General features: G+C 40.2%; 1 pseudogene; it reads left to right on the top strand.

The window, feature by feature from the left end:
- Nucleotides 1-763: 763 nt before the first annotated feature.
- LOC138848118 (ubiquitin-conjugating enzyme E2 D3 pseudogene) lies at nucleotides 764-11,718 on the top strand (annotated as a pseudogene).
- The last annotated feature ends 3,452 nt before the right edge of the window (nucleotides 11,719-15,170 follow it).

Below are 15,170 nucleotides of genomic sequence, written 5' to 3'. Positions count from 1 at the left end.
TGTGCCACAGGCCATGAGAGACAGTGTCTTCAAGTCAGTCAGAAAAGGAGCAAGAGCCTCCTGGGAGGCAGAGTTTTCATCATACACATCCAACCCTCTGCCAACTCAACAGCTCTCTCTTCCTCCCACAGTCCCTCAACCCTGAGGTGAGGCTTTCATTTCCTTCCTGTCTGCTATGGACTTCTACTATGGCTAATCTTCCCCTGTCTCAACTTTGCTGCTAGGTCTTAATCTAAGTGCTGAGTACAAGTTCAGAGACAGAAGCAGTTTTATTGGTAAAGGAAGATAAATTGGGAAATACATTCAAAATGACTTACTGTTACAGATTTTATCTATAAAATTTACTGTATAAATTTTATGTAGCTTAACTAATCAATAGTGATGTTGTATTCCATATAATATTCTTTTCTTTTTGATGCAATATTTGTTACAGTTGTTACCACAGCCATACACACATCTCTATCTTATTATTTTCTAGGACCACATAGTTTTGCATTGAAAAAATATTTTGCCAGTCTCTTAGTCATGGGCATTTAGGTCATTTCCAGTCATTTTCTTTGCAAGCAATGCTGTAGTAGGCATTACTAAGTACAGTTTGAGCATTATTTTTTATTTTTGTGTGAGTATATACTTTAGCTACATCTCTAGAAGTGGGACTGCTGGAAAACTGTTATGAGAATTGAAGATTGACTATAAAAGTGTTTATCTATTTCATTTTGACATGAAGTCACAGGATGCCCTTTCAGCATTAGTTTGGATAACTATGTCAGTGATGACCAGAACACAAGAATCCATTTTGAAGATAGAGAGGAGGAAATTGGAAGGAGGTGAGTCACTTACTGGGCACCAGTGCAATGTGGGCATGGGCTCAAGGGCTTGGGAATCACATAAACTGTGTGGGAATTCTAGCTCTGCCATTTGCTGGCTGTATGGCCGGTTTCCTCATTCATGTGAACAGCTGTGAAGGTAAATAAAACACTTGTACAGTATTTAGTAATGAAAAATGTACATTTTTAGCACCATTATTATGTATCTAGTACTGTGCCAGATGCTTAACAAATAGTGGGACTGATGAGCACATAAGAGGAGGTATTAAACTTTATTTCTGTCTAGTTGGGAAAATACAACATGCCCATCAGAAATCTTCAAATAACATCCATCCTTCACAAACTGTGAATGTTCTATAAGTCTAGACACACTTTGTAGAATATTTATGAGAATAATTGATGTGAATAATTTCAAAAATCAGTTCCAAAAAATACATGTGTATTTAGATGTTTGGTGCTTTGAAGAGCTCTCTTTAATTTCACATGGCTTTATTGAAAGCAACAATATGTTCTATGATGGGTTGAGATGTCAACCTTATGTTTTAAAAGTTTAATTGCATGTCTTATGGTTTCTCTAGAGTCAACATACTAAAATATTTTAAGTAAAGGTTACTGCCATTTATATTAAAATAGTGTCATTGTACAGTTGAAGGAGATTTGATTCTTCTGATGGATTTCAAAAATAAATTTTAGACTTGGTTTTAGAACTTTTCTATTTCATAAACTGCCAGGGTCCTGTGAGTGCCTCTGTTTGAAGATGTTTTGGTGTCTACCCTACCTTGTTATGATATGTCTTAAAAGGATATAGTTTGAAGCACTAACAAGAATAGACATCAATTAGGAAAAAGCCCCTATCAGAGCAACACAAATTCTGCTAAGCTTGAGCAAAAATAAATATCAAATTGATGGTAAATCTTGGGTTTAAGAATGGTGAAATCACTGATCATTTGTTAAAAAAAAAAGTGTATGGGGACAATACCTCAAAGGAATCAGCAAAATACAAAAGAATTAATTGTTTTAAGAAGGAAAAAGACAATGTTGAATGTGAACCCTACAATTTCAGATCATCTATATCAATTTGTGGAAAAACCTCACCTTGATTATGACTTAATCAAAGGGTACTGATGATCAACATTAGAAAAAATGGCCAGCCAGGGCCATGGCTCACTTGGCTAATCCTCCATCTGTGGTGTCAGCACCCCAGGTTCTAGTCCCGATTGGGGCACCGGGTACTAGTCCTGGTTGCTCCTCTTCCAGTCCAGCTCTCAGCTATGGCCCAGGAGGGCAACAAAGGATGGCCCAAGTGCTTGGGTCCCTGCACCCACATGGGAGACCAGGAGGAAGTACCTGGTTTCTGGCTTCAGATCGGCACAGCGCCAGCCGTAGTGGCCATTAGGGGAGTGAACCGATGGAAGGAAGACCTCTTTCACTGTCTATAACTCTCTCTCTGTTTCTCTCTCTCTCACTGTCTAACTCTGCCTGGCAAAAAATAAAAAAAAATAAAAAATAAAAAAAGAAACAATGGCCAACACTGCAGATATCTGATTCATGTTTCACAATTCTGGCTCAAAAGCTCAAATAGAAGATTCCTCAGAAACCTGAATATAGCCTTACCACATGACCTAGCCATCCCACTCCTTGGAATTTACCCAAAGGAAATTTAATTGGCAAATAAAAGAGCTGTCTGCACCTCAATGTTTATTGCAGCTCAATACACAATAGACATGGAATCAATCTAAATGCTCATCAACAGAAGACTGGATAAAGAAATTACAGGATATGTACTCTATAGAATACTATACAACAGTAAAAAAATGAAATCTGGTCATTTGCAACAAAATGGAGGAATCTGGAAAACATCATGCTGAGTGAAATAAACCAGTCCCAAAGGGACAAATATCATATGTTCTCCCTGATCAGTGACAACTGAGCACCTAAAAGGAAACCTGTTGAAGTGAAATGGACACTATGAGAAACAATGACTTGATCAGTTCTTGTCCTGTCAAGGAACAACTTACTATTTTATTACTTTTAGTATTTTTTTGTTCTACTTAATATCATTGGTTGAACTCCTTAATTAATACACAATTATTCTTAGGTATTTAAATTTAACTGAAAAGTGATCCCTGTTAAATATAAGAGTGGGAATAAGAGAGGGAGGAGATGTACAGTTCAGCACATGCTCACTCGGACTTGTCCCTAATGGTAGAGCTAGAAATGTTCCAGGGGATTCCAAATCAATCTCATCAAGGTGGCATGTACCAATGCCATCTTACTTGTCAAAGTGATCAGTTTAAGTTCATAATTGATCATAAAGATAGGATTAAGTGTCAAAGGGATCACATAAACAAGACTAATGTCTACTAATAATAGCTGATAAAATTAAAAAGGAGAAAATGATCCAACATGGGAAGTGAGATACATAGCAGACTCATAGAATGGCAAATGCCCTAAACAACACTCTGGCCTCTGAATCAGCCCTTAAGGCATTCAGATCCAGCTAAAAAGCCCATGAGAATTTCTCAGGCCAAGACACTGGAAAGCCAAGACACTGTGGAAAAAATGACCTAAATGAAAGATCTCTGTGAGTGAGATTCCTGTGGAAAGAACAGGCCATCAGAGAAAGAGATGCCTTTCTCTGAAGGGAGGGAAGGAACTTCCACTTTGATTATGGCCTTGTCTACATAAAGTTGGAGTTTGTGAACTCAAGAGGCTTCCATAGCCTTGGCAGCTCATGACAAGAGCCTCAAGTAATTACTGATGTCATAAATAAGAGTGTCAATTGTTAAATCAACAACAGGAGTCACTGTACACTTACCTTGTAGGATCTCTGTCCTTAATGTGTTGTACTATGTGAATTAATGGTAAAACTAGTACTTAAACAGTACTTTATACTTTGTGTATCTATGTGGATGCAAACTGTTGCAATCTTTACCTAGTATATACTAAGTTGATCTTCGGTATATACAGATAATTGAAAATGAATCTTGATTAAGGATGGGATGGGAGAGGGAGTGGGAGATAGGATGGTTGTGGGTGGGAGGGAGGTTATGGGGGGAAAAGCCACTATAATTCAAAGGATGTACTTTGGAAATTTATATTTATTAAAAGTTGAAAAAAACCAAAAAGACAAAAGTTTTACTTTTGAAATTTATATTTATTCGATAAAAGTTTAAAAAAAAGCTCAAATGGAGCAAACACTCTTTGATGAGTTCTAAACTTGATGCACCTAGATCAACTTCAGACAACAGTAGAATTTTCTATGGAAAATTTCAGTAGTCCCTGAAGTATTTCTTGGAAGAATTTTTAAGAGGAGATGAAATATAGACTTAGCAAAATGATCCGGAAGACAAAACCCAATGAAAAAATGGCTAACCAGAGTGGGAAATGGTTTAGACAAAACAGATTTATCAAGAGTAAATGTCATGAAAATGGTTTTTCAGATGCTCAAGGAGTTTTGCTTGTTGTATTTCTGGAGAATGATCATTGAGCATGCTTACATCACTTACTTGGAAAGAGCTTCAAGAAAGTCAGCCAAAGCTTTAGCAGGAAAACATGTAGGCAATCTTCACTAGGCAGTCCTTCATCATGACAATGTTTCTTCATTTCTTTCATCAAACAAGAACAATTTTGTAACTATTTCTACAGGAAATAGTTATGCATCTATATTACACACCTCATTTGGCCTATTCTGACTTATTTTTGTTCTATAATCTTTTTTGTAAAGATTCACTTTATTTATTTGAATGATTTACAGAGAAAGGCAGACACATACAGAGAGAGAGAGAAGGAGAGGGAGAGAGAGAGAGACAGAGAGAGTGAGGTCTTTCATCCATTGGGTCACTCCCCAAATAATTGCAATGACCAGGGATGAGTAGGCCAAAGCCAGGAAACAGGAGCTTCTTCTGTGTCTCCAAAATGGGGTCAGGGTCTTAAGCACTCTGATACTTTCTCAGGCACATTAGCAGGGAGCTGGATCAGAAGCAGAGCAAGGAGCTAGGACTTGAAATGGCATCCATATGGGATACTGGCACTGCAGGCCAGGGCTTTAACCCACTGCACCACAGCACCAGCCCCTGTACTAGAATCTTAAAAATCTTTAAAGAACATTCAGTTTTCTTTAGTTAATAATGTAAAACCCTGCATTGACATGGTCAAATTACTAGGAGACACAATTGTTTGCAAATGAACTAAATGCCAAGTATCATTGTTTTAAAAATGTCTGGAACTTCATGGAGCTTATGTAAACAAATAACATTTATATTTGTATGTGATTTTTGAAGTTGCCTCATATGTTTTCTTACTTTTTTATCATAAGGTATCTTATCTATTACATCTTGGCCACCTTCCTTGATACTTTCTTATTTTTTTAATTTATTTGACAGGTAGAGTTATAGAAAGTGAGAGAGAGAGAGAGAGAGAGAGAGGTCTTCCTTCCATTGGTTCACTCCCCAAATGGCCACCATGGCTGGCGCCGTGCCAATCTGTAGCCAGGAGCCAGGTGCTTCTTCCTGTTCTCCCGTTCTCCCATGTGGTTGCAGGGGCCCAAGCACATGGGCCATCCTCCATTGCCCTCCTGGGCCACAACAGAGAGCTGGACAGGAAGAGGAGCAACCAGGACTAGAACTCAGCACCCATATGGGATGCTGGCACTGCAGGTGGAGGATTAACCAAGTGAGTTATGGCACCAACCCCCCTTGATACTTTCTAATGTGACTGCATTATATAGGAAATAGCAAGGACCTTATGACTTTAAGAATGAGAAGTGGGCCGGCTCCGCGGCTCAATAGGCTAATCCTCCGCCTAGCGGCGCCGGCACACCGGGTTCTAGTCCCGGTCGGGGTGCCGGATTCTGTCCCGGTTGCCCCTCTTCCAGGCCAGCCCTCTGCTGTGGCCAGGGAGTGCAGTGGAGGATGGCCCAGGTGCTTGGGCCCTGCACCCCATGGGAGACCAGGAAAAGCACCTGGCTCCTGGCTCCTGCCATCGGATCAGCGCAGTGCGCCGGCTGCAGCGCGCTGGCCGCGGCGGCCATTGGAGGGTGAACCAACGGCAAAGGAAGACCTTTCTCTCTGTCTCTCTCTCTCACTGTCCACTCTGCCTGTCAAAAAATAAAAAATAAAAAAAAAAATAAAAAATAAAAAAAAAAATAAGAATGAGAAGTGACCGGTGCCATGGCTCACTAGCCTAATCCTCCACCTGTGGTGCTGGCACTCCAGGTTCTAATCCCAGTTGGGGCACCAATTCTGTCCCAGTTGCTCCTCTTCTGGTCCAGCTCTCTGCTGTGGCCTGGGAAGGCAGTGGAGGATGGCCCAAGTGCTTGGGCCCTGCACCTGCATGGGAGACCAGGAGGAAGCACCTGGCTCCTGGCTTCAGATCAGCACAGTGCACCAACCATAGTGGCCATTTGGGGGGTGAACCAACGGAAGGAAGACCTTTCTCTCTGTCTCTCTGTCTCTCTCTGTCTAACTCTGCCTGTCAAAAAAAAAAAAAAGAATGAGAAGTGCTTAATAAATTAACCATCTTTTCTCCTTTGCAGAACTTCTGGGGAACTCCCTCTGATCATGAATGCCAGAGAGATAGATTTAGACTAGAAGTTATAGGCTGTTTCATGGTTTTCACAGAGGGTTGACTCTAAATAACTTAGAAAAATAAAATTATAATCTACAGTTATTTGTAGTCCATTGAATTCCTTTATTCACCCACGATAATTTTAGCATCAAAGTGTTCCCCGAGATCTTTGGGCTGATCATTTCACAGATTTCATACTACTATAAATCATAACAGTAAATTGCTTCACACTATAACCTATAATTAGTAAAAGTCTAAAATTGGTAAATTTTAAAGAAGATTTGTTTTGTTTGAAAGGCAGAGACGATGGCCAGGGCTGGTCACACTGAAGCCAGGAGACAGGAGCTTCTTCTGGGTCTCCCACATGGGTCCAAGCACTTGGGTCATCTTCCATTGCTTCCCTGGGAGCATTAGCAAGGAGCTGGGTCAGAAATGGCACAGTCAAGACTTCAACCAGCACCTATATGGGATGCTAGTGTCACTGGCAGTGACTTTACCTGATAAAGCACAATGCCATCCCTTAATCAGTAGATGTTGAATTCCATAGTATAGGGCATTTAATATGTTCATGTTGAATAGGCCAAGAAAGCTATTGGCCTGAGATAAAGGTGAGTGGGAAGGTTTTGAGATCTTTCTAGGGATAGCTGGGAGCATCCACAAGAACCAGAAAGCTTTAACTGGGGACTAGTCAAGATATGGCATGCAGTGACTGAACATCTAATGCTTAGTAAATATAAGACATCCTTACTGTGGAGATGCTATACATATTTGTGGTTTAATAATTGGAAAGAAGCAATCTGCCAAGTTCTCTTTGTCTCTGATTAATGTACACACTGGATTCTGTCTACTTATTAATTAGAATAATCCAACGGTCTGTCACACCTTTGAAAAAGGAAGCATTCAGGGCTGGAATTGTGGTATAATGGATTAGGCTGCCACCTGAAATACCAGCATCCCAAATGGATACCTGTGTGGGTCCCAGCTGCTCCATTTCTGAACCAACTCCTTGTTAATATGCCTGGGAAGCAGCAGGAGATGGCCTAAGTCCTTAGGCCTCTACACTCACGTGGGAAATCAAGAAGTTCCTTGCACCTAGCCCAGCCCTGGCCATTAAAGCTATTCAGGGAGTGAGCCAATGGATGGAAGATCTCTGTCTCTTCCTCTCCTGTGTACCTCTGACTTTCCAATAAATAAATAAATAAATCTTTAAAAAGAAGATCATCTACATATTGTAGCAATTGAGTCTCTGTGGAAGGTTGGAACTCCCCCAGAACTTTCCTAACACCTGGCCAAATAGATTTGAGGCTTCAGTAAAGCTTCATGGTAAATATTGGAATCTGGAATCCCTCCTTCTGTTACTCCCGGTTCTATAACATCCATTTACAGTTTTAGGAATTCCCTTCTGTATTTCACTCCTAGTTATTTGTTGAAATTTGGGATTTCCCCATCTTTTGCAAGGAGTATTCTGATCTAATCTCTCTTTTTAACTGTCTCTTCTACAGTGCAAATCATGAATTTTGCCTTTTATTTTTACTCTTTTGAAAAATTTCTGTGCTGCTCTTTATCTTTTGCATTTCTTTGGCCTATCAAGCCACCTCTTAATTACAAAATTAAGAATACTAGAGCTTGGTATATTTAATCTTCCTCTGAGCCAAACTTGGATCAAAAGACTGAGAGTTCATAAATTGGATCTTTAAGTCAAATAAAGCATCAACACTTAATCGTTGTTTTGCTTTTCTTTGTTCCTGGTCTGAGAGGTGTTCCCCCAGGACTCCAAAATTCTCCCCAGTAGACTATCCAGGGAAATGTCAGAGAGAGCCTCCTCAGTTCTCCTTTCCCTAGACCTGGAATTTTTATTTCCCAGTTTGATCTCTGTGTCTGAGTTTTCCTGTGTGCCCAATGTCCCATAATGGAGATTCCTTGGACATGTGTATTCAGTCTCCCATAAGGGAGCTTTCTTGAACACCACCCCAAATTTTTCTTGAGCTCAAACCTCTGTAGTGGAGGTTTCCTTCACATCTTGGGATCCAACTGGCCCATGCCCAGCTGTTTTCCTTGAAGGAGAATGAAACTGTAGAACAGGACTCCACACTTGCCTCATACTTGGGATATGTGTCAGTGACATATGCTTGACCTCCAAAAATGCCCAACTACCAATGCAATACTTAGACTCTAATTTTTCCTACTCAGCTCACATGTGAGGTTGTTTGGTTGCTGCAGTACCTGCTTTTTGTTTTCTGTGGCACCTCTGCTGTCCTCCAAATAACAAGTCTCAGGCTTCTGGAGTGAGATGGGGCACCCAGATAGAGTAGGCCACATGCAATTGGATGGGATGTGTCTCCCCCTCTATTAGAGCCCCCACTCCATTCAGGCACAGAGATCCCAGATGAGCCCTCAAGTTGTGAGAAACAGCCTCACCTTTCCACTCAAGACACAGGAAGTGCATTGAGAGGGGAGACTATGAATGGTCTTGCAAGATGGGGTGCCTGGTGGGACAGCACACTCAGCGTGTTTTACAGCAAGCTATTTGTTTCCTAGCATGCAGGTTCTTACTCCGATTCCTCCTTGGCTGAGTAACTACAGGATTACAATCTTCCCAGCATTTGCTTCAGCTGTTTTGGCTACTAACCTCCTGTTTGCCTAAGAACTTTCAGGTGCATATCTTAGTTTGAAAATGCACCAAATATTTACTTGTCACACACTGAACCAAGTGTGCAATCATTTGTTATTTCTTACCCTTTGTTGGTTGACATTTCTTTTCAGAAAACTGAATTGTGTCTTTCTCACTAAACCTCAAACTCCATGACAGAGGCATCCTGACTTTGATGCCTTTTGTTTCTATCAGACCTACAATTGTGATATAACATAGATGCTCAGCAGACACTTACATATATCACCTCCCCAGTCCTCTCGGAAGGCTAGAAAGCATTTACCATTCTCACCCCACTTTGTAAATAAGGAAGCTGAGGTACATCATTCAAGTAATTTGCTAGTCATTAGTGGGTCAGAATTGGAGCCTAATTACTTGAATGATTGGATTCTTCTGCCACATACAAATGTTTGGTCAAGGAAATGATGCTCCACAGGACCAGGATCAGAGCAGCTTTGGTTATATGACACATGAGTCAGCCAAACAGACATGTTCAAGGCTTCAGTGAGCCAGAATGTCTCATAATTGTGTGTCTAAACTAGGGGAAATGAAGAGAGGTGAGAAGGCATACAGGGGAGGCTGTGCTAAGTGGAAGGAGGTTGTCTGGTTAGAGGCAATTTAAGAACAAATGGGGCTTTATTGAGGCTGTCCAGTGAGGCTTGAGGGTCTGTGAGTCCCTCAGATGTAGGTAGAATTCCTTCACAAGTGGACTGCCATCTGTCACTGGAAAGCTTGTTTCCAGACCAACTGGCATCTCCCCCACTAATAGCTTCTCATGATGCATGTGTGACCTTGCAGCTTTAAATCACACTTTCAGTGTGGTTGCAATCTTTCACCCTGAGCTAGCAGAAGAGGGGTTTGAGCTTCTAAGGAGAACACAGCCTGTCTCCAGGAGACCCACACAATCTCTGTGAGCCCCAAGCTAATCAACATTCATATGTGAAACCCCTGACCAATGGACACTTCCCAGAATGATCCAATTGGAAAAAAAAAGTAATGCCTTAAAACCCTGGGCACTTCCTGAAAGCCAGTGTCCTGCTCAGGCACTCTGCCTCGTCTTCTCTTGGACCAGATGCTTTTGTCAAATAAATGTTTCTGCCTCTTAGTAAATTGTTGCCTAGCTTTTTATTTCGATACTAACCTGTGGAAAACAATTCTCAAAATTCGCTCCTGCAACCACCCTCCCCTCTGTGACTGTTAACACTTATCTGATTCTTTTTCTCTGGATGAGCAATTAAGATCTAGGTGGGATCTCTCCGCAGCAGTAGACGGCCTATGGCCTAGGTGCATGGAGGACTTCTAAGGGCTCTGAAGCCACATATGCAGCTGTGAACTTCCAAATTGTAGTAGTGGGGCCTCTGGTGCCACTGAGAGGAGCTAGAGAGGGTAACAGATTCCAAGAGGTTCATTTCAGCTGTACCATGCTCTCTTTTAAAATATTTTTAAACCAGATATTTTAAAAGATATATGTGTATATATTTGAAAGGTAGAATTGCAGAGAGAGAGAGAGTTTTTCCATCTGCTGGTTCACTTCTCAAGTGACTGCAATGACTGAACATGGACCAGGAAAAAGCCAGGAGCATGGAATTCCATCTGTATCTCCCCTATAAGTCACAAGGGTCTGAGCACTTGGGCCATCCTTTGGTGCTTTTCCATGTGCATTAGTAGGGGACCAGGTTGGAAGTGGAGCATCTGGGATTTGAACTGGTGCTCATATGAAATGTCAGCATCACAGGCAAAGGCTTAACCTGCTACACTACAATGCTAATCTCTAAACTGGATCTTTAAAAGATTTCATTTTAGACAAGGTCTTTACAAATTATTCACAGCTATGACTTTTAAATTAAAAACCAATTAGTATGAAAGTATAAAAAATGAAAAGTAAAAGCAGCCTTGTTTCTATGTCTCCATCTCTGTATGGATTCATCTTTTTCTCACATAAATGGAAACAGACTTATATATCCTGAATATTTTTAAAAAAAAAATGCATTGGGGGGTGGCTCAGATTTGCTAAGCCCTGCATGTGGGCAATAAAGTGTCCCCTGCTATCCTTAGCTTCGTCCCATGCTTGTGACAGCCTCGTTAGTGGACTGATACACAGCAGTGAAGAGACGCCTGTGTTTGGCAGAGCCAATGTGAGACCAAGAGACAATCCTTCCCTGCTGCCTGGATAATCAAAAGTTTTAGCCAGACTTCTGAGCACACACTGAGAGAGAGGAACCAGACTGAAAGCACAGACTATAGCACTGAAATGGATTAATAAGGAATTCAGTGATTTGGCCCATGACCTTCTGGCACGATGTTCTGCAGGTCCAGTTTGGGATGATGTGCTTCACTAGCAAGTCACAATTATGGGACAGCTCATATCATGACAGTGTATTCTTTTTGGCAATTCATTTTCCTACAGACTACCCCCTTCAAATCACTTAATGTTGCATTTACAACAAGAATTTATTATCCAAATGTTAACAGTAATGGCAGCATTTGTCTCGATATTCTAAGATCACAGTGGTCTAATGCTTTAATAATTTCTAAAGTTCTTTTATCCATTTGTTCACTGCTATGTAATCCAAATCCAGACAAACCCCTAGTGCTAGAGATTGCACAAATCTATAAAACAGAGATAAATACAACAGAATACCTTGGGAATGGACTCAGAAGTATGCCATCTGATGCTACCTTAAATTCAGAATAATCTGCATATAGCTGAAGTAAACTTAAATTACTGTTTCTTTTTTGATTTTCTTATCTGGTGGCTTCCCTATCAGATCTCATCTTCTAAAAAATTTTTTTAACTCCCTTCATTCATTGATATGTTCATCTGAGAATACTTTGTTCTTCCAGCTTTGGACAATAGCTGCTTTTGAAACTGTAAGGTAGGGGCTGGCACTGTGGCATAGTAGGTAAAGCCATCGCCTGCAGTGCTGGCATCCCATATGGGTGCTGGTTCAACTCCCGGCCACTCCACTTTTGATCCAGCTCTCTGGTATAGCCTGGGAAAGCAGTCCAGCTATTGCAGCCAATTGGGGAGTGAACCAGTGGATGGAAGATTTCTCTCTCTGTGTCTCTCTTTATCTTTGTGTAATTCTGACTTTCAAATAAATAAATAAATCTTTAAAAAAATAAACTGCAAGGTAGTTGCAACTGAACAGATTCCCAAGATTCAGAATTTATTTTAAAAAGTGAAGCATGTTGACTATGACCTTGTCTAAACAAGATAAGAATCGGAGAACTCAGAGGGCTTCCATAGCCTTGGAAACTCATGACTGGAGCATAGGGAGATTACTGATGCCATAGACAGGAGTGTCAATTGGTAAAGTCAACAACAGGAGTCACTGTGCACTTACTCCTCATGTAGGATCTCTGTCCTTAACGTGCTGTGCATTGAGATTTAATGCTATAACGAGTACTCAAACAATATATTTCACTTTGTGTTTCTATGGGGGTGCAAACTGTTGAAATCTTTACTTAATGCATACTAAACTGATCCTCTGTAAAAAAAAAAAAAAAAAAAGAAATTATCAACTCCCAACTTGACTCTCACTGGGATTAAACATGACAATAGGTCTGATCTGATTTCATCATCATTTAAAAAAAATCATCTATTATTTTTCACTTTATGTTTCTGTGTGGGAGCAAACTGTTGAAATCCTTACTTAATGTATACTAAGCTGATCTTCTGTATATTAAGATAATCGAAAATGAATCTTGATGTGAATGGAAGGGGAGAGGGAGTGGGAAAGGGGAGGGTTGTGGGTGGGAGGGACGGTATGGGGGGGAAGCGATTGTAATCCATAAATCGTACTTTGGAAATTTATATTCATTAAATAAAAGTTTAAAAAAAGTTAAAAAAAAGTGAAGCATGTGTATTATGTGGCAAATGTCTTCACTCTAACTTGGTTGTGAGTCTAAAATCATTCTTCACTACTCTAACATGCTGAAGAAACCTGAGAGGGTGGAGACAGATGCTCAGTTGTCACATCAAAGGGAGCAGCATTATTATAGCAGCATCCATTCTTATTTAAGCCTTCCACTGTTAGAAATATGAGGTTAAATGATGTACTTTATGCTCATCACTGATGCAGCTGGAGAACTGATATTGAATTTATAGCATCAGCAGAACAAAAAATGTGGTGTATTTTATGCCTACAAGTAAAGGAATGACCTGTTTTTGTTCTACAGGGAATAGAACTTGCAAGTCAAACACCCTTTGTATTCCAAAATAGGGTCTCCAACAATTTGTGATTTTCATTTAAATTGTTAGGAGGCTTGGAACTATTAGTTAATCTATCTTCCAATACATTGTTTAAGACAGCACTGAATGAATGATGCAAGTTCTCAATGGATGAGTATCAACTAACAAGTCTGCTAGTAATTAATTTATTTTCTTCAATAACGTTACATAGACCAAAACAAAAACCACGTGTCTATTTGGGGAGAGTGATTTTGGGGGTAACACGGTAGCTTGATCACATAATTTTGCTGTATGCCACAAACTTCATGAAAAATATGCAAGAATTTTTAAATGATTAAATTTGAAAAATGGAGTCAGAGGAAGCAAAAGTGTGGAAAACTGTGGAAGCAGAAGGTGAATGTATAGTCAGTAGACCCAGAAAAGTTGGACCCTACACTGGCCAAGGAGATAACTGAAAATAACATGCTCTGCCTCAAGATGTTCAGAAGCTCAACAGTTCTTCATTGGAACTATGTGCCTTGGGGAAGGGATACAGGGGAATGGGAGATGAAGGCAACCAAGTCTCCAGCCTAACAATGCAAGGGTTTGTGCTGAGAAGTGGATTGATGAACACACACATGTTGAAGATTTCCCCAAGGAACTGCATTCAGCAGTCAGGACTTCACCCTCCATGTAGAGGCTAGAAGAACACACCCTGGGGAATCTGATCTGTATAAGCACAGAGCATAAAGATATGAACACTGTACAGTGGTCTTTACTGTATAGTGAAAGCCAAGTCAGTGAGCCCCATCCTCAATTTTCACTTCCAATCTAGTATACACCCTTTAATCATGAGCAACAAGCCAGCTATGATAGGATAGCTTCTAAATGAGAAAGCTAAAATCAAACAGAAAAGAAACTTGTGGGAAGCATGCAGGTGCAACAAAATCTGACATTAATAGCCTCCAGGAAAATGTTTGCACTGTGAAAGAACAGCAGTATGCCATAAAAATCTCTGGGAGCAAAAAATAGTCCTTGGGTATTAGAAATGTAGCAGAAATGAAAAATTCAAAAGAAGAATTGAATGAAAAAATTTCCCAAAAGTAGAGCAAAACAAGAGTAGAAAGTAGGAAGGAAAACAGAGGAAAATTAGAATTTGGATCCTGGAGGTTTAACAACCCAACAATTAAATCTCAAGAAGCAAAAGAGAACATGGATGACAGAACACTTTTTAGAACCAAAGGATATGTATTTTGGGATGAAAGGGACTCAATCATAGTCCAATGAAAAGGACAAAACAAAAACTTCCAGCATAATTGTGAAGTTGCATTATATTTAGAATTAGGAAGAGTCCATAAACTCCCAGAAAATAAAACAGTTCACACAGAAAGGATCAGCAACTTCCTAATGGCAGTACTAAAAGCTAGAAGACAATGGAAAAACCTCTAAAAGTAAAAGAACATTGATTTCTATAGCAACCCAAGCTATGAATCAAGTTTGATGAAAAATAGACACTCTCAGGCAGGCAAATCTAAATAAGATTTCAGAAATTTGCCTTCTTAGACAGTTCCTGGAGGATATACTCCATACAGATGAGTGGAGAAGCCAATGCAGAGAAAGACTGGGATAGAGGACCCTGTAGGAAGGGAGAGGATTTCCTGGAGAGTGATACAAAGGGACACAAGGATAACAATTTTACCTCCAAAGTAAATGGCAATCAGTATAGGTGGGAAGTGTGTGACTCCGCACATTGTGATCATATGGGGAATGCACCAGTGGATGGAAGATCTTTCTCTCTGTCTCTCCCTCTCTCTGTCTGTAACTCTGCCTCTCAAAAACAAAAAAAAAAAGTTATAACATCAATCTTTTGCATGTGAGTATATTGTTTTCCCAGCATCATTTGTTGAAGAGACTATTTTTCTGCACTGAATGGTCTTGGCAATCTCACCAA

Source organism: Oryctolagus cuniculus, unplaced genomic scaffold, assembly GCF_964237555.1.
Source record: "Oryctolagus cuniculus unplaced genomic scaffold, mOryCun1.1 SCAFFOLD_80, whole genome shotgun sequence".
Taxonomy (NCBI): domain Eukaryota; kingdom Metazoa; phylum Chordata; class Mammalia; order Lagomorpha; family Leporidae; genus Oryctolagus; species Oryctolagus cuniculus.
This window is presented reverse-complemented; position numbering and strand designations above follow the sequence as displayed.